At 41.1% G+C, this 19551-nt stretch overlaps 2 long non-coding RNA genes across 2 annotated transcripts in view; both read right to left on the reverse strand.

Annotated features, from left to right (window-relative positions):
* LOC145541877 (uncharacterized) overlaps window positions 1–16448 on the reverse strand; it is a 45879-nt gene extending 29431 nt beyond the window's left edge. The window contains exon 1 of the long non-coding RNA XR_014079384.1: window positions 16260–16448. This is a non-coding gene — a long non-coding RNA (uncharacterized LOC145541877). The remainder of the gene's footprint in view (window positions 1–16259) is intronic.
* Window positions 1–18839, reverse strand: part of LOC145541876 (uncharacterized) — a 93201-nt gene extending 74362 nt beyond the window's left edge. Inside the window, exon 1 of the long non-coding RNA XR_014079383.1 lies at window positions 18650–18839. This is a non-coding gene — a long non-coding RNA (uncharacterized LOC145541876). The remainder of the gene's footprint in view (window positions 1–18649) is intronic.
* Window positions 18840–19551: the final 712 nt, after the last annotated feature.

A 19551-nucleotide genomic window follows, 5' to 3' on the forward strand; every position in this document is an offset into this window, starting at 1 on the left:
TATCTGTCAGGTTGGCACAAATGACTTTTGGACATGCTCAACTTAGTTAATCTTAGAAAGAAAAAACACATGCCAAACCAATGCATACTTCATAGATCACTGAGCTCTAGCTTCAATTCACACTATAGCAACCTTTTTATTAATTTTGCCTGTATGTTGAATTTCACTTTAATAAAAATGTAATTTGAGGAGAATTCTGATGGTAATAGACCACAATGCACATAGTCTGCAGGCCTGGGCATATGCTTTCATAATTCAATTATCTGATAGAGTTATAAAATGACAAAGGAGAATGAGAACTTCATGATCCTACTGGATTTAATAGATAAACAAAATATACTATTTACATATTGGTAGCTTAGCAGGGCATTATCATAATTACAAAAACAATGAAACAGATGCATATTTTGTCAACATGTTGTGCCAGGTAAACTGTTTTATAGTTCTGTTGTTTTAGCTTTGTTGCACAACTCCCAAAATATAGGTTCCTATTCAAAAGGAAAAAAACAACTTGTTTTTGTTTGAGTGGTATATTATTAATTACCATTAGCATTTGCTGTTATAAAAGGGCAATGGTTATAGGAAAATATTATAACTCGGTAGACTTGCTGACCTGTCTCTTGAGAAACCTGTATGCAGGTCAGGAAGCAACAGTTAGAATTGGACATGGAACAACAGACTGGTTCCAAATAGGAAAAGGAGTACGTCAAGGCTGTATATTGTCACCCTGCTTATTTAACTTATATGCAGAGTACATCATGAGAAACGCTGGGCTGGAAGAAACATACTGGAATCAAGATTGCCGGGAGAAATATCAATAACCTCAGATATGCAGATGACACCACCCTTATGGCAGAAAGTGAAGAAGAACTAAAGAGCCTCTTGATGAAAGTGAAAGAGGAGAGTGAAAAAGTTGGCTTAAAGCTCAGCATTCAGAAAACTAAGATCATGGCATCTGGTCCCAACACTACATGGGAAATAGATGGGGAAACAGTGGAAACAGTGTCAGACTTTATTTTTGGGGGCTCCAAGATCACTGCTGATGGTGATTGCAGCCATGAAATTAAAAGACGCTTACTCCTTGGAAGGAAGGTTATGACCAACCTAGATAGCATATTTAAAAGCACAGACATTACTTTGCCAACAAAGATCCCTCTAGTCAAGGCTATGGCTTTTCCAGTGGTCATGTATGGATGTGAGAGTTGGATGGTGAAGAAAGCTGAGTGCCGAAAAATTGATGCTTTTGAACTGTGGTGTTGGAGAAGACTCTTGAGAGTCCCTTGGAGTGCAAGGAGATCCAACCAGTCCATCCTAAAGGAAATCAGTCCTGGGTGTTCATTGGAAGGACTGATGTTGAAGCTGAAACTCGAATACTTTGGCCACTTCATGCGAAGAGTTGACTCACTGGAAAAGACCCTAATTCTGGGAAGGATTGGGGGCAGGAGGAGAAGGGGACGAGAGAGGATGAGATGGTTGGATGACATCACTGACACGACGGACATGGGTTTGGGTAAACTCCAGGAGTTAGTGATGGACAGGGAGGCCTGTTGTGCTGTGATTCGCGGGGTCGCAAAGAGTCGGACACAACTGAGTGACTGAACTGAACTGAGACTTGCTAAATATGAAAATTAATGTCAAGTGACCTCAAAAAAGAGAAAAGATATAATATATCACTAGTTCTTATCCTCTTTTGTAGGAAACCAATAATAAGCCATTAAGGCAATAATTCATCAGTTAATTTTGAAGCTTCATTTACACAAAAAAGAATCCTGCTGTTATACATGTGATAGTGACCTTGTGCTGAAATTTAAGCTCTTCCAGATAAATATTGTATATTGTAAATTAATGTTTAAAGGTAGTTTTGATTGCCAGGTTGTTTATAGCACTTTATTCTAAAAATAAACCACTAGACGATTCAGATATGACCTAAATCAAATCCCTTATGACTATACAGTGGAAGCGAGAAATAGATTTAAAGGACTAGATCTGACAGACAGAATGCCTGATGAACTATGGATGGAGGTTCGTGACATTGTACAGGAGATAGGAATCAAGACCATCCCCAAGGAAAAGAAATGCAAGAAAGCAAAATGGCTGTCTGAGGAGGCCGTACAAATAGCTGTGAAAAGACGGGAAGCTTTTCGCAAAGGAAAAAAGGAAAGATATACCCATTTGAATGCAGAGTTCCAAAGAATAGCAAGGAGAGATAAGAAAGCCTTCCTCAGCAATCAATGCAAAGAAATAGAGGAAAACAACAGAATGGGAACGACTAGAGATCTCTTCAAGAAAATTAGAGATACAAAGGGAACATTTTATGCAAATATGGGCTCAATAAAGGACAGAAATGGTAGGGACCTAACAGAAACAGAAGATATTAAGAAGAGGTGGCAAGAATACACAGAAGAATTGTACAAAAAAGATTTTTACAACCCAGATAATCACGCTGGTGTGATCACTCACCTAGAGCCAGACATTCTGGAATGTGAAGTCACATTCTGGGCCTTAGGAAGCATCATTACGAACAAAGCTAGTGGAGGTGATGGAATTCGAGTTGAGCTATTTCAAATCCTAAAAGATGACGCTGTGAAAGTGCTGCACTCAATATGCCAGCAAGTTTGGAAAACTCAGCAGTGGCCACAGGACTGGAGAAGGTCAGTTTTCATTCCAATTCCTAAGAAAGGCAATGCCAAAGAATGCTCAAACTACCACACAATTGCACTCATCTCACACGCTAGTAAAGTAACGCTTAAAATTCTCCAAGCCAGGCTTCAGCAATATGTGAACCGTGAACTTCCAGATGTTCAAGCTGGTTTTAGAAAAGGCAGAGGAACCAGAGATCAAATTGCCAACATCCGCTGGATCATCAAAAAAGCAAGAGAGTTCCAGAAAAACATCTATTTCTGCTTTATTGACTATGCCAAAGCCTTTGACTGTGTGGATCACAATAAACTGTGGAAAATTCTGAAAGAGATAGGAATACCAGACCATTTGACCTGTCTCTTGAGAAACCTGTATGCAGGTCAGGAAGCAACAGTTAGAACTGGACATGGAACAACAGACTGGTTCCAAGTAGGAAAAGGAGTACGTCAAGGCTGTATATTGTCACCCTGCTTATTTAACTTATATGCAGAGTATACCATGAGAAACGCTGGCTGGAGGAAGCACAAGCTGGAATCAAGATTGCTTGGAGAAATATCAATAACCTCAGATATGCAGATGACACCACCTTTATGACAGAAAGTGAAGAACTAAAGAGCCTCTTGATGAAAGTGAAAGAGAAGAGTGAAACAGCTGGCTTAAAGCTCAACATTCAGAAAACTATGATCATGGCATCCAGTCCCATCACTTCATGGCAAACAGATGGGGAAACAGCGGCTGACTTTCTTTTCCTGGGCTCCAAAATCACTGCAGATGGTGACTGCAGCCAGGAAATTAAAAGACACTTACTCCTTGGAAGGAAATTTATGCTCAACCTAGACAGCATATTAAAAAGCAGAGACATTACTTTGCTAACAAAGGTCCACCTAGTCAAGGCTATGGTTTTTCCAGTGGTTATGTATGGATGTGAGAGTTGGACTATAAAGAAAGCTGAGCACCGAAGAATTGATGCTTTTAAACTGTGGTGTTGGAGAAGACTCTTGAGAGCCCCTTGGACTGCAAGGAGATCCAACCAGTCCATCCTAAAGGAGATCAGTCCTGGGTGTTCACTGAAAGGACTGATATTGAAGCTGAAACTCCAATGCTTTGGCCACCTGATGCGAAGAGCTGACTCATTTGAAAAGACCCTGATGCTGGGAAAGATTGAGGGCAGGAGGAGAAGGGGATGACAGAAGATGAGATGGCTGGATGGTATCATCGACTCAATGGCCATGGGTTTGGGTGGACTCCAGGAGTTGGTGGTGGACAGGGAGGCCTGGCGTGCTGCGGTTCATGGGGTCACAAAGAGTCGGACACGACTGAGCAACTGAACTGAAGTGAACTTATTCTAAAAATGAAATTATAAGCCAAATATTTAGCTTAAGTACTTTTAGTTGTATAGAAGGTGAATATATTTAGGTCTTTTAAAAGTTTATATAACTATCTAAAGAAAGCATAATGCTAGTGAAAAAGAAAATCTGACATTCTATTTAATATGCTAATGCCAAATATGAATAGAAATGCAGGGCATCATTTCTTTGTGTAAAGCTCTCATTAAAAGTTACTAACAGTGTATAGATCAAATGTTTACAATATAGGGGACTGTAAATAAATATATCAGTTTTTTTCCCCCTCCAGTGTTCCACGGCAGTATATTGTCTCTGTGGAGTTGACTAATCATTAAAAAATCCCATATTGGATTTCAATTACAAGAAGGTCATACTGGTGCATACCCATTAAATACATAAATATTTTTTTAAAATGTTGTAGAGCTTTATATGCTTAATTATCAACATAATGTCCTGCTGTCCCCTAATTGTTTAAGTATTAACAACAGTTATGTCCCTCAAGGAGTGTCCATTCTTAACAACTGTCAGACAGACATTTAGGTCTGCACACCTGAAGGGTCTGTTTTCCTCTGCAGACACACAAACCATGTGTTATAGAATTATGGCCAGGCCCTGCTCTTTTCCAACCAAGCTATAGCCTATAAATGTGCTGATAATGTCAACTTCACCATGACAGGGACTACAGGATAAGAGGGATTTTTATCCGTAATAGGATCACACCAGCTCACCACCGAACCTGGAGAGCATTAGGAATGATCTTAAGAGGGGCAGAGCTGGCCATAGGACTGCAGCTCCATGGAGAGGCTTTACTTATCATGAAGCAAAATTGAGAAATCTCACCAGACACCTTGGTTATATGATGGTACAGATGGGACAAGCCTTAAAAGGACTGAATACCTCTCTCATTTCTTTGGCTAATGTAGCTCTTGACAATCGTCTAACTCTTGATAACCTTCTGGCAGAACAATGTGGAGTTTGTGTGATAACTAATACTTCCTACTGCACCTGGATCAATGTGACAAGACAGGTAGAAGTTACTATTAAGGAAACACATGCTCAGGCAGAGTCACCTTCACAGTTTTGCCAAGGATGATGTCATTTCCACTGTCTGATCAATACTTAAGGGAGTCCTCCTAAAGTTAACCTGGTTCCTTCCCTTTCGAGGCCCATTAGTGGCTGCTGTTGTTCTCCTTTTAGGCCCTTGTTTGTTCAACATTTTGGCTAACTTTGTGTCTTCTAGGCTCCAACAGTTTCAAGTAAGACTCATGATGGCTCAAGGAATTCCCACCCATTACAGCAGACAGTGGCCCAGGTCCCTACAGGTTCTTGGAAAAGTCAGTAAGGGACTTCTACACCTCTAGGGTAGGCTAGGGTCTGTGGCTCTTGTCCAGAAGGAAGAAGTTACAGAAGAACAAATGTTTGGCCCCATACCCCTTAAGAATAAGGGGTGTAGAATTTGTCAGGGGGAATGAGACAGGCTGGGACCTGGACCCTTTGATATAGTGCTTATACCTGGCCAATCATTTCCTCAAGCAACAAAATACAGAGAAACTCTAAGGTAATAAAAATAACTGTGTGAATGCACAGTTGGGGCAAATTATGAACAAGATACAAAAAGACCAAAGGACTGACCCTCTTGTTTGTATCAGGTTGTAGATGGGGAGCAATGAAGGAAATCAAGGGGCAATTTTACTGTACAGGACTGGAATAAACAAGAATTAGCGAATCAGATTTCTGGACAAGATGGTGGAATAGAAGGACTTGAGCTCATCTCCTATCATTAAAAAAATCAAAATCACAACCAACTGCTAAACACCATCAACAAAAAAAAGACTCAAATCTACCAAGAAGAATATTCTACACCCAAAGACTAAGAATAAGCCACCGTGAGATGGTAGGAGGGGGGCTTTAGCAATATAATCAAATCCCATGCCCACTAAGGAGGTGACCCACAAACTGGAAAATAATTACATCACAGAGGTTCTCCCACAGGACAGTTCTGAACTCCACAACAGGCTCCTCAGCCTGTGGGTCTGGCATTAGGAGGAGGAGCTCCCAGAACATTTGGCTCTGAAGGCCAGAAGAGCTTGAGAGCAGAAGCTCCACAGGACTGGGGAAACCAAAGACTACTCTTAGAAGGTTACACACGAGGTTTCATGTGTACTAGGACTTGGGGCAAAGCAGTGAGCTCATAGGAACCTGTGCCAAACCTACATGTGAGTCTTAGAAGGGCTCCTGGGTAGGTGGAAGTTGGCTATGTCTCACTGTAGAGGCAAGACTAGTGGCAGATACCCAGGGGAATGCCCTTGCCATTCTGGCACCAAGACCTAGCTGCAACCAACTGGCTGCAGACTCCAGTACTGGGATGCCTCAGGCCAAACAACCAACAGGATGGGAACATGGCCCCACCTCATCAATGGACAGGCTACCTAAAGTTGTCCTGAACCAACAGCTGCCTACAAACATACTCCATGATATGGCCCTGCCCACCAGAGGGACAAGACCCAGTTCTACCCACCAGTGGGCAAGCACCAATCCTTCTACCAGAAAGCCTACACAGTCCCCTTGGACCAACCTCACCCACCAGGGGGCAGATTCCAAACAAAAAGAAGAGTTACTATACTGCAACTTAAGGATCAGAGAACACAAAAACACAGAATGTTAGACAAAATCAGACAGCAGAGAAATGCTCCAGACAAAAGAACAAGTTAAAACTCCAGGAGAATAACTAAGTGAAGGGGACATAGGAAATCTACCTGCAAAAGAATTCAGAGTAATGATAGTAAAGCTTATCCAAGATCTTGGAAAAAGAAGGGAGGCACAGACCAAGAGGATAGAATAAGTGTTTAATGAAGAGCTAGAAGCTTTAGAGAACAAATTGAGATAAATGATACAATAACTGAAATGAAAATACACTAGAAGGAATCAATAGCAGGAAAAAAAAGGAGGCAGAAGAACAGATTAATGACCTGGAAAACAGATTGGTGGGAATCACTGCTGTGAAACAGAATAAAGAAATAATGAAAAGGTGAGGACAGTCTAAGAGACTTCTGGGACAACATTAAATATAATCAACATTCACATTATAAGGCTCCACAAGGAGAACAGAGAAAGAAACATCCTGAGAAAATATGTGAAGACATAATAGCAGAAAAATTCCCTAACATGACAAAGGAAACATTCAACCCAATCCAGGAAGCTCAGAGTCTCATTCCATACAGGAAAGTCCCAAGGAAGAACACACTGAGACACACAGTAATCAAACTGACAAAAAATAAAGAAAAAATATTAAAAGCAATAAGTGAAAGTAACATAACATACAAAGGAATCCCTGTAAGGTTATCAGCTGATTTTTCAGCAGAAACTCTGTAGGCCAGAAGGGAGTGGCACAATATTTCTGAAGTGATGAAAGGGGAAAACCTTCAACCAAGAATACTCTATACTCAGCAAACTGTCATTTGATGGAGAAATCAAAAGCTTTGCAAATAGGCAAAAGCTAATAGAATTCAGCATCACCAAACCAGCTTTACAACAAATGCTAAAGGAATGTCTCTAGGCAGAGAAGAAATGGCCACAATTAGAAACTAGTAAATTATGAATGGAAAGCTCACGTGGGAAGGCAAGCATACAGTAAAGGTAGGAAATCATCCACACACAAATATATCAAGACCAGCCATTATGAGGAGAGTACAAATGCAGGATGGTGGAAATGCATTTGAAATTAACATGCCAGCAACCTAAAAAATCTTGTGTATATATGTGCTTAGTCGCTCAGTTGTGTCCGGCTCTTTGCAACCCCATGGACTGTAGCCCACCAGACGCCTCTGTCCATGGAGATCCTCCAGGCGAGAATACTGGAGTGAGTTGTCATTTCCTTCTCCATGTGTATATAGAGAGACAGCTATATCAAAACTGCATGGGAAAAGCAAACCAAAAAACAGTAGATACAGACACAAAAAAGAGAAAGCAATCCAAATACACTAAAGACAGCCATCAAATCACAAGTGAAGACAACACGAGAGGAAGAAATAAGATCTACAAAAACAAATCCAAAATAATTAAAAAGATGGCAACATATATTGATAATTAGTTTAAATGTAAATGGAATAAATGCTCCAAACAAAAGATACAGACAGGCTGCTGCTGCTGCTGCTGCTAAGTCGCCTCAGTTGTGTCTGACTCTGTGCGACTCCAGAGACGGCCGCCCACCAGGCTCCGCCGTCCCCGGGATTCTCCAAGCAAGAACACTGGAGTGGGTTGCCATTTCCTTCTCCGACGCGTGAAAGTGAAATCGCTCAGTAGTGTCCGACTCCTAGTGACCCCATGGACTGCAGCCTACCAGGCTCCTCCATCCATGGGATTTTCCAGGCAAGAGGACTGGAGTGGGTTGCCACTGCCTTCTCCAACAGACAGGCTAAATGGATGCAAAAATAAGATCCTTATATACTCTGTCTTCAAGAGACCCACTTCAGACCTAGGGACACATACAGACTGAAAGTGAGGGGATGGAAAAAGGTATTCCATTCCATTTCTTCCTGGAAAGAGGAAAATGGAAATCAAAAGAAACAGAGTAATAAATCTCATATCAGACAAATAAACTTTAAAGGACTGTTGCAAGAGACAAAGGAGGACACTACATAATGATCCAGTGATCAATCCAAGAAAAGATACAGCAATTGTAAATATATATGCATCATACACAGCCAGCACTACAGTATATAAGGCAAATGCTAGCAGCCATAAAAAGAGAAATTGACAGTAACAAAATAATCGTGGAGGATTTTAACACCCCACTTTCATCAATGGACAGATCATCCAGACAGAAAATTAATTAGGAAACACAAACCTTAAAAGACACATTAGACCAGATAGACTTAATTGATATTTATAGGACATTCCATCTGAAAACGAAATATACTTTCTTTTCAAGTACGCATGAAACGTTCTCCAGGATAGAGCATGTACTGGGCCACAAAGCAACCCTTAGTAAATATAAGAAATTGAAATCATATCAAGCATCTTTTCTGTCCACAAAGCTATGAAATTAGAAATCAATTACACAGAAACAAAACTGTAAAAAACAAACATGTGGAGGCTAAACAGTATGTTACTAAACAATCAATGGCTCACCGAAGAAATCAAAGAGGAAATGAAAAAATACCTACAGACAAATGAATATGAAAGCACAATGATCGAAAGCCTAGTGGTTCAGTGGTAAGAATCAGCCTGCATTGCAGGAGATGTAGGAAACCCAGGTTTGATCCCTGAGTTAGGAAGATTCCCTGGAGGAGCGTATGGCAACCCACTCCAGTATTCTTGCCTGGAGAATCCCATGGACAGAGGAGCCTGGTGGGCTATACTCCAGAGGGTTGGAAAGAGTTGGACATGCCTGAAGCGACTGAGTACACAAAAGCAGTTCTAAGAGGAAAGTTAACAGCAAAACAATCTTACCTCAGAAAACAAGTCACAAATAAACAATCTAACCTTACTTCTAAAGCAACTGCTACTGCTGCTAAGTCGCTTCAGTCGTGTCTGACTCTGTGGGACCCCATAGATGGCAGCCCACCAGGCTCCACCATCCCTGGGATTCTCTAGGCAAGAATACTGGAGTGGATTGCCATTTCCTTCTCCAGTGCATGAAAGGGAAAAGTGAAAGTGAAGTCGCTCAGTCACGTCCGACTCTTAGCGACCCCATGGACTGTAGCCTACCAGGCTCCTCCATCCATGGGATTTTCCAGGCAAGAGTACTGGAGTGGGGTGCCATTGCCTTCTCCATCTAAAGCACCTACAGAAAGAAAAACAAAACAAAACCCAAAGTAGAAGGAAAAAATTATAAAGATCAGGACAGAAATAAATGAAATAGAGATGAATACAACAATAGTAAAGATCAATGAAACTAAAAGCTGTTTCCTTGAGAAGATAAACAAATTTGATAAACCTTTAGAAAGACTCATCAAGAAAAAAAAAAACAAGGAGAGGGCTCAAATCAATAAAATCAGAAATGAAAAAAGTTACACTGACACCACAGATATAAAAGTTCATAAGAGACTACAAGTAACTATATGCCAGTAAAATAGATAACCTAGAAGAAATGAACAAATTCTTAGAAAGGTTCAATCTCCCAAGACTGAACCAGGAAGAAATAGAAAATATGAACAGACCAGTCACAAGTACTGAAATTGAAACTGTGATTTAAAAGCTCCCAACAAATAAAAGTCCAAGACCAGATGGCCTCACAGGAAAATTTTATCAAATATTTAGAGAAGAGTTAGCACCTATCCTTCTAAAACCCTTCCCAAAAATTGCAGAGGAAAGAATACTCCCAAACTCATTCTACGAGTTCACTATAATCCTAATACTAAAACCAGATAAAGATACCACACAAAAACAAAAGAAAACTACAGGCCAATGTCACTGATTAACACAGACATAAAAATATTCAACAAAATACTTGCAAACTGAATCTAACAACACTTTAAACAGATCATACACCATGATCAAATGGGATTTATCCCAGGGAAGCAAGGATTCTTCAATATATGTAAAATCAATGTGATACTCCACCTTGACAAACTAAAGAATAAAAACCATATAATCACCTCAATGATGCAAAAAAACCTTTTGACAAAATTCTACACCTATTTATAATAAAAAAAAATCTCCAGAAAGTGGGCACAATGGGAATATATATCAAAATCACAAAGGCCATATACGACAAACCCATAGCAAACATTATTGTCAATGGTGAAAAACAAAGTATTTCCTCTAAGCTCAGAAACAAAATAAGGATGTCCATTCTTATGACTTTTATTCAACATAATTTCAGAAGGCCTAGACATAGCAATCAAAGAAGAAAAAAAGAAACAAAATTGAAAAAGTTAAATTGTCACCATTTGCAGATAACATAATAAACATAGAAAATCTTAAAGATGCTGCCAGAAAACTACTAGAGTTCATCAATGAATTCAGTAAAGCCGCAGGGTACAAAATTAACACAGAGGATCCCTTGCATTTCTATACACTAACAATGAAAGGAAAGAAAAATTAAGGAAACAATCCCATTTACCATCACATCAAAAAGAGTAAAATGCCTATGAATAAACCTACCCATGGAGGCAAAAGACCAATACTCAGAAAACTTTAAGACACTGGTGAAACAAATCAAAGATGATACAAACAGATGGAGAGATACACCATGTTCTTGGATTGGAAGAATCAATACAGTGAAAATGACTATAATACCCAAAGCAATTTATAGATTTAATGAAATCTCTATCAAATTACTAAGGGCATTTTCTCCAGAACTAGAACAAAAAATTTTACACTTTGTATAGACAAACAAAAGATCCCGAATAGCAAAAGCAATCTTTAGAAAGAATGGAGCTGGAGGAATCAGGCTCCTTGACTTCAGAATATACCACAAAGCCACAGTAATCAAAACAGTATACTGGCACAAAAATAGAAATATATATATACATTAATGGAACAAAGATAGATGGCATAGAGATAAACCTACACAGGGCCACCTAATCTATAACAAAAGAGGCAAGAATATATAACAAAGAAAAGACAGCATCTTCAATAAGTGGTGCTGGCAAACCTGGACAGCTACATGTAAAACAATGAAATTAGAACACTCCCTAACAGCATGCACAAAGATAATTTCAAAATGGATCAAAGACATAAATGTGAGGCTGGATACTGTAAACCTCTTAGAAGAAAACATAGGCAGAACAGTCTTTGACATAAACCACAGCAAGATTTTTATTGATCCAGCTCCCAGAGTAATTAAAATAAAACAAAAACAGACAAATGAGACCTAATTAAACTCAAAAACTTCTGCACAGCAAAGGAAATCATAAACAAAAAGACAATCCATGGAATGGAGAAAATATTTGCAAGCAATTGACAAGGGATTAATCTCCAAAATCTATAAACAGCTCATGCAGCTCTATATCAAAAAAAACAAACAACCCAATTAAAAATTAGGCAGAAAATCTAAATAGACATTTCTCCAAAGACATATAGATGACCAAAAAGCACATGAAAAGATGGTGAACATCACTAATTAGATAAATGCAAGTCAAAACTAATGTGAGGTATTACCTCACACCAGTCAGAATGTGCTACACATGCTATGCTCAGTCGTGTCCCACTCCTTGCAATTCCATGGACGGTACCCTGCCAGGCTCCTCTGTCCATGGAATTTTCCACACAGGAATGCTGGAGTGGGTAGCCATTTCCTACTCCAGAGGATTTTCCTGACTCAGGAATCAAACCGCTATCTCTTGCGTCTCCTGCACTGGCAAGAGGATTCTTTAGCACTGCACCACCTGGGAAGCCCACCAGTCAGAATGGCCATCATCAAAAAATCTGTAAACAATAAGTGCTGAAGAGAGTGTAGAGAAAAGGGAACCCTCCCACATTATTGGCAGGAACGTAAACTGGTACAGTCACTATGAAGAAACGGTAAGCACCTAACAGAAGCAGAAGAGATTAAGACGTGGCAACAATACACAGAAGAATACAAAAAATAGGTCTCAATGACCCAGATAAGCAAAATTATGTGGTCACTCTTTTAGAACCAGACATCCTGAAGTCAAGAGGGCCTTAGGGAGCATTACTACAAAGATAGTGGAGGTGTCGGAATTCCAGCTGAGCTATTTAAATCCTAAAAGGTGATGCTGTTAAAGTGCTGCACTCAATATGTCAGCAAATTTGGAAAACGCAGCAGTGGCCACAGGACTGGAAAAGGTAAGTTTTATTTCAGTCCCAAAGAAGGGCAAGGCCAAAGAATGTTCAAATTACCATATAATTGCTCTCATTTCACATGCAAGCAAGGTTATGCTCAAAATCCTTCAAGTTAGGCTTCAGCAATAGATGAGCCTAGAACTTCCAGATATACAAGCTAGACTTAGAAAAGGCAGAGGAACCAAAGATCAAATTGCCAATATTCCTTGGGTCATATGATAAAAACAAGGGAATTCCAGAGAAACACCCACTCTGCTTCCTTGACTATGCTAAAGTCTTTGTGTGGATCACAAAAAACTGCAGAAAATTCTAAAAGAGATGGGAACACCAGACCACCTTAACTATCTCCTGAGAAACCTGTATATGGGTCAAAGAGCAACAGTCAGAATTGGACATGGAACAATTCACTGGCTCAAAATTAGGAAAGGAGTATGACAAGGCTATTTATTGTCACCTTGCTCACTTAACTTATATGCAGAGTACATCATACAAAATGTCAGACAGAATTAATCACAAGCTGGAATCAAGACTGCTGAGAGAAATACCAACAACCTCAGATATACAGATGATACCACTCTAATGGCAGAAAGTGAAGAGGAACTAAAGAGACCCTTGATGAGGGTGAAAGATGAGAGTGAAAATGCTGGCTTGAACCTCAACATTGAAAAAAACTAAGATCATGGTATCTGGCCCCATTACTTCATGGAAAATAGAAGGGGAAAACTGGAAGCAGTGACAGATTTTATTTTCTTGGGCTCCAAAATCACTGCAGATGGTGACCGTAGCCATGAAATTAAAAGATGCTTGCTCCTTGGAAGGAAAGTGATGACAAAACTAGATAGCATGTTAAAAAGCAGAGACATCACTTTGCCAGCAAAGGTCAATATAGTCAAAGCTACAATTTTTCCAGTAGTCATGTACATATATGAGAGTTGGACCATAAAGAAGGGTGAGCACCAAAGAATTGATGCTTTCGAATTGTGATGATGGAAAAGACTCTTGAGAGACCCTTTGACTGCAAAGAGGTCAATCCAGTCAATCCTAAAGGAAATCAATCCTGAATATTCATTGGAAGGACTGAATGTGAACTTGAAGCTTCAATATTTTGGCCACTTGATTCGAAGAGCTGATTCATTGGAAAAGACCTGATGCTGGAAAAGACTGAAAGCAAAGGAGAAGAGGTCAGGCAGAGGATGAGATGTTTAGATAGCATCACTGCCTCAATGGACATGAATTTGAGAAAACTCTGGGAAACACTGGAGGACAGAGGAGCCTGGCATGCTGCAGTCCATGGAGTCGCAGAGTCAGACGCGACTTAGCAACTGAACAACAACAACTGTAAGCATGGAAGTTCCTTAGAAAACTAAAAAATTGAGCTATCATATGATCCAGCAACCCCACTCCTGGGTATATATCCAGTGAAAGTTGCTCAGTCATGTCTGACTTTGCAACCTTATGGACTATACAGTCCATGGAATTCTCCAGGCCAGAATACTGGAGTGGGTAACCTTTCCCTTCTCTAGGGATCTTCCCAACCCAGGATCGAACCCAGGTCTCCTATATTGCAGGCGGATTCCTTACCCTCTGAGCTACCAGGGAAGCCAAAGAATACTGGAGTGGGTAGCCTATCCCTTCTCCAGCAGATCTTCCCTACTGAGAAATCAAACCCAGGTCTCCCGCATTGCAGGCAGATTCTATACCATCTGAGCCACCAGGGAAGCCCTATATCCAGAGAAAATCATAATTCAAAAAAATAGATGCACCCAAGTGTTCACGGCAGCACTATTCACAACAGCCAGGACACGGAGGCAGCCTAAATATCCATCAACAGAGGAATGGATAAAGATATGGTACATACATACAAGGGAATATTACTCAGTCATAAAAAGAATAAAATAATGCCATTTGTAGCAACATGGATGGACCTAAAGATTATCAAACTAAGTAAAATAATTCAGACAAAGACAAATATCATATATTATACATGTGGAATCTAATTTTTTTAAATGATACAAATGAACTTATTCATAAAGCAGAAACATATTTACAAATATCAAAAACAATATTATGGTTACCAAAGGAAAAACAGTGGTAGGGGAGGGAGATTAATAAGGAGTTTGTGTTAACATACACATACTTCTATAGATAGATAACCAATAACCAACCAAGATAGATAACCAACAAGGACCTACCATGTAACACAAGGAATTCTATCCAATATTCTGTGATAACCTACATGAGAAAATAATCTGAAAAAGTGAATATATGTATATGTATAATTAAATCACTCTTCTGTATACCTGAAACATAACATTGTAAATCAACTATACACCAATTAAAAAAAGAAAAAAAAAAACACTTGACAACAACACAAAGATGAACAAGATGATACAGACTGTACCTCAAGGAGTGTAGAAGAGAAAATGACAACTTCAGGGAAAATGGTCAATTGTGCAAGCAAATCCATTATTGACAACTCCAGCTCCAAACTGAGACAGAACAAATAAAAGTGCTCAAACCAAAGAACTCATTTTAAATGGTATAATCCTACTATTCTTTTTTAAACAAATGACCTACAGTTAATAATCTAGCACCAGAAAAATCTGTATCCACCTGGATTAGATCATTGTAAGCCTATAAAGTTAATTCTTTTGCCTAAATTACCTTCTAAATATAAGCACAAGCGGCCAAAGCTGAAGCAAGTTCGCACAAGGGCACATTCAGTGGTTTCTGACTCTTTGTGACCCCTCTGGACTGTACCCCATCCAGCTAAAAAGATGAAGTATATGCACTGTCAGTTCTTACACCCCAAAGATTGTGTGTGTGTGTGTGTGTGTGTGTTAGTCACCCCATTGTGTCTCTTTGCGAGCCATGGACTGTAGCCCACCAGGCTCCTCTGTCCATGGAATTCTCCAGGCAAGAATACTTGAGTGGGTAGCCATTTCCTTCTCCAGGGGATCTTCCCCACCCAGGGATTGAACCCAGGTCTCTAACGTTGCAGGCAGATTCTTTACCGTCTGAGCTACTGGCAAAGCCCACAAAGAATATCTTGGGTCTTCATTAATTTATTCAGCAAGTATTTTGTAAGTCAGATTCCCTAAAAGCAGAGTCTAAGACAGAGACTCAAGATAAATAATAGTTTGAGGAGCTGCTCTCAGGAAAAAGAGTGAGGGGAGCAGAGGAAAAAAGCTAAACAAGAACGTGGTCTCTGCTGGAGCTTCAGCCCCATCCCACCTGGAGCGTAAGTACCAGTTGGTTCCACCTGGGAGCAGAAAGACGCAGACCATCTGGATCCCCTCATCTGCCATCAGTGGCTACAGGCGTGAGTTTGTGGGGGTGGGGAAGGGGAGAGGGAAATAACCTCCTGGGTGAGGGGCACCCCTTGGCCAGACGGCTCTCTGCAGATTAGGGCAGCTCAACAGCCAAAGCTCATGAAACCGGGGCGGAAACGCATAACCTGGATCTGGGCTGTACCTACAGCTCCCAGGACACCATAGCACAGCTTGAAATGCCTGTTCTTACCTTAAAATGAGAGAGGCAGGGATTCCTGAGGATGACTCCCAGCTCTGACACGCTCGTGTTCTAAGGAGTCCTAGCCGCGGCTGAGGCACAGTTCGTGCTGCTAAGAATTCTAAAGTTGAAAGGAACTCTGAAGCTGAAAGTCGGAGCTCCCAAGTCCAGAGGGCCATTTGGGGCCTGGGAGAGAGGGGCGGGGCTACGACTTATCCAGGGAAGGAAATCCGCTTTTTAAGGAGCAGCAGAAGCCCACGCCTCTGAAGGACTGGCCAATTGGTCGCACAGGACAGCGTAGGGAGGATCCCGCGAAGTCCATCAGAGGCACTCCAGCTAGGACGACAAGAACACCTTCCCGGGTCTACTAGCCAGCCTCCATTTGCTAGCTCCTCCAAGAACCGTACTACCCCGCGGAGAGGGTATGGGGATTCCTGCTCAATCCCTCCCCACCGTCAGCATCCCCACGAGTGTCTTCCCAATCTCTTTGCATTTCCGGTTCAGACCACCTTTTCTCTCCCCTTGTCGGCAGGGGACGCTAGAGAGCAGCAAGCAGATGCCTTCTTGATTCAACCATCGGATCCACAAAACCTATAAGGAATCTTCGCTCTTATCCTGCCCCTCTTTTTGCAAAATCCTTTCTGTATATTTTCTAAATCCCACACCTGGCTACAGTGAAAAGTGGCATAATGTAGGAATTACATATACACAGTCAAAACCCAGAGTACCAGCTCAAATCCAGGCTCTGCTATTTGCTAACTTGTGCCACCTGGGACAGGTTACTAACCTCCATCCCTTGTTCTTACTCATAAGATGGGAAAAACAACAGCATCAGCCTCACAGGTTTTGTGAGGATTCAATAAATTACTACATATGTACCTCGTAGAACTGTGCTGGCATAGCACCCAATAAACACCAGCAATCATTATTATATTAGGGACCACCATGCAAAACATCCAATTTAGGGACCAGAGGAGCAGCATTTTAGAGCAGACAACACAGAGCTCACTTATGATCACTAGATGTTGTATTTTACTAGGGCTGCTGAAACAAAGTAACACAACCCTGGGGCAGGAGTTGAGGGGTTGGGTGGGGAGCTGCTGCTGCTGCTAAGTCGCTTCAGTCATGTCCGAATGACTCTGTGTAACCCCATAGAGGGCAGCCCACCAGGCTCCCCCGTCCCTGGGATTCTCCAGGCAAGAACACTGGAGTGGGTTGCCATTTCCTTCTCCAATGCATGAAGGTGAAAAGTGAAAGTGAAGTCGCTCAGTCATGTCCGACTCTTAGCGACCCCATGGACTGCAGCCCACCAGGCTCCTCCGTCCATGGGATTTACCAAGCAAGAGTACTGGAGTGGGGTGCCATTGCCTTCTCCGTGGGTGGGGAGGGCAGTAATCAAAGGCTAGAAGTCCAAAATGAAAAGTGTCAACAGGGTTGGATCCTGAGTTGTTAGGAAAGGATCTGTTCTGGGCCTCCCTGCTTGACTAGCAGATGACCACTTCCATGTTCACACAGCATTCTCCCTGCATGTGTGGGTCTAAAAGCCCTGAAACAAACTAGAGAGGTGGGATGGGGTAGGAGATGGGAGGGTTCAAGAGGGGACATGTGTATACCTATGGCTGATTCATGCTGATGTATGGCAGAAATCATAACAATATTATAAAGCACTTATCCTCCAATTAAAAATAAAATTTTTAAAAAAGAACACCAGCATGTTGGATTAGCATGTGTGTGTTCAGTCACTTCAGTTGTGTCCGATTCTTTGCAGCCCCATGGACTGTAACCCACCAGGCTCCTCTGTTCATGGGATTCTCCAAGCAAGAATAATGGAGTCGGTTGCCATTCCCTCTGCTCGGGGATCTTACCAACCTAGGGATTGAACCTGTGTCTCCTACGACTCCTGCATTGCAGATGGATTCTTTACCACTGAGCCCCATATTGAGTTAGGGTTCACCTTAATTTTACCTTAATTTAACTTTATTATCTGTGTAAAGACTGTCTCCAAAGAAGGTCACATCCTGAGGTACTATTTAGGACTTCAGTATATCTGTGGGGAGGGGTGCACAGTTCAACCCATTACATGACTGGCATGAGAGAACACATCTTTTTTTTTTAACATTTTTTTCATTGGAGGCTAATTACTTTACAATATTGTGATGGTTTCTGCCATACATTCATATGAATCAGCCATAGGTGTACATGTGTTCCCCATCCTGACCCTCCTTCCCACCTCCCTCCCCATCCCATCCCTCAGGGTCATCCCAGCGCACCAGCCCTGAGCACTCTGGAGAGAACACATCTTTAAAAGAAGTGTTTTGATGTAGTTTCTCAAAAGATAACCCATAATAGCCAATTATATAGATGAATCATGTAGTGATAGTAAAAGTGAAGGCGTTACTTGCTCAGTCATATCTGACTCTGCAACTTCATGGATTGTAGCCCACCAGGCTCTTCTGTCCATGGAATTCTCCAGGCAAGAATACTGGAGTGGGTAGCCATTCTCTTCTCCAGGGGATCTTCCCAACCCAGGAACTGAACATGGGTCTCCCACATTGCAGACAGATTCTTTACTAAATGAGCCACCAGGGAAGCCTATGTAGAGGTAGTGAAGTGTTAGTCGCTCAGTCGTATCTGACTCTTTGCAACCCCAAGGACTGTAGCCCACCAGGCTTCTTTCCACAGGATTCTCCAGGCAAGAATACTGGAGTGGGTTGCCAGGCTTTCCTCCAGGGGATCTTCCCGACCCAGGGATTGAACCCACACCTCTTACAAAATATCTCCTGCATTGACAGGCGGGTTCTTTACCACTAGCACCATCTGGGAAGCATCGTGTAGAGGGAGGGAGGGAGGTAAATCAGAAACAGCCAGTGAAATAACAGGTTAAACTGACAGTCTCCATGGTGAGACATTATTTTTGAAGAATAATGTTTTATGATTATGCTCCAGGAAGAGAAAATAATTTGTATTTGTTTATTCTACTCCAAATGCAATTTTGAAAAATTCAGGCAGAGAAAATTCAGTTTCCTTGTAATAGGAGAAAACAGTGTCTGCTAGGTATGTACAAGGACTTTTAAAAATAGATTGTCCTGTCGATTTTTATTCTAAGATTATAAAAATAGTCTTATGCCTTTTGGTATGTCTGGATCAGTATTTTCCAAACTCTTGCTCAAGATGCTGTTAGATATTATTGTAGATATTGTGGGGGAAATTGTCATCTCTAGATTACATGTAATGCCTAACAGAATGTAAATGCTATGTAAATCGTTGTAAATACAAAGTAGTCCTATATAAATAGTTGCCAATG

The sequence above is a fragment of the Giraffa tippelskirchi genome, chromosome 3 (assembly GCF_054371585.1).
Source record: "Giraffa tippelskirchi isolate mGirTip1 chromosome 3, T2T-mGirTip1v1.2.pri, whole genome shotgun sequence".
Classification (NCBI taxonomy): Eukaryota; Metazoa; Chordata; class Mammalia; order Artiodactyla; family Giraffidae; genus Giraffa; species Giraffa tippelskirchi.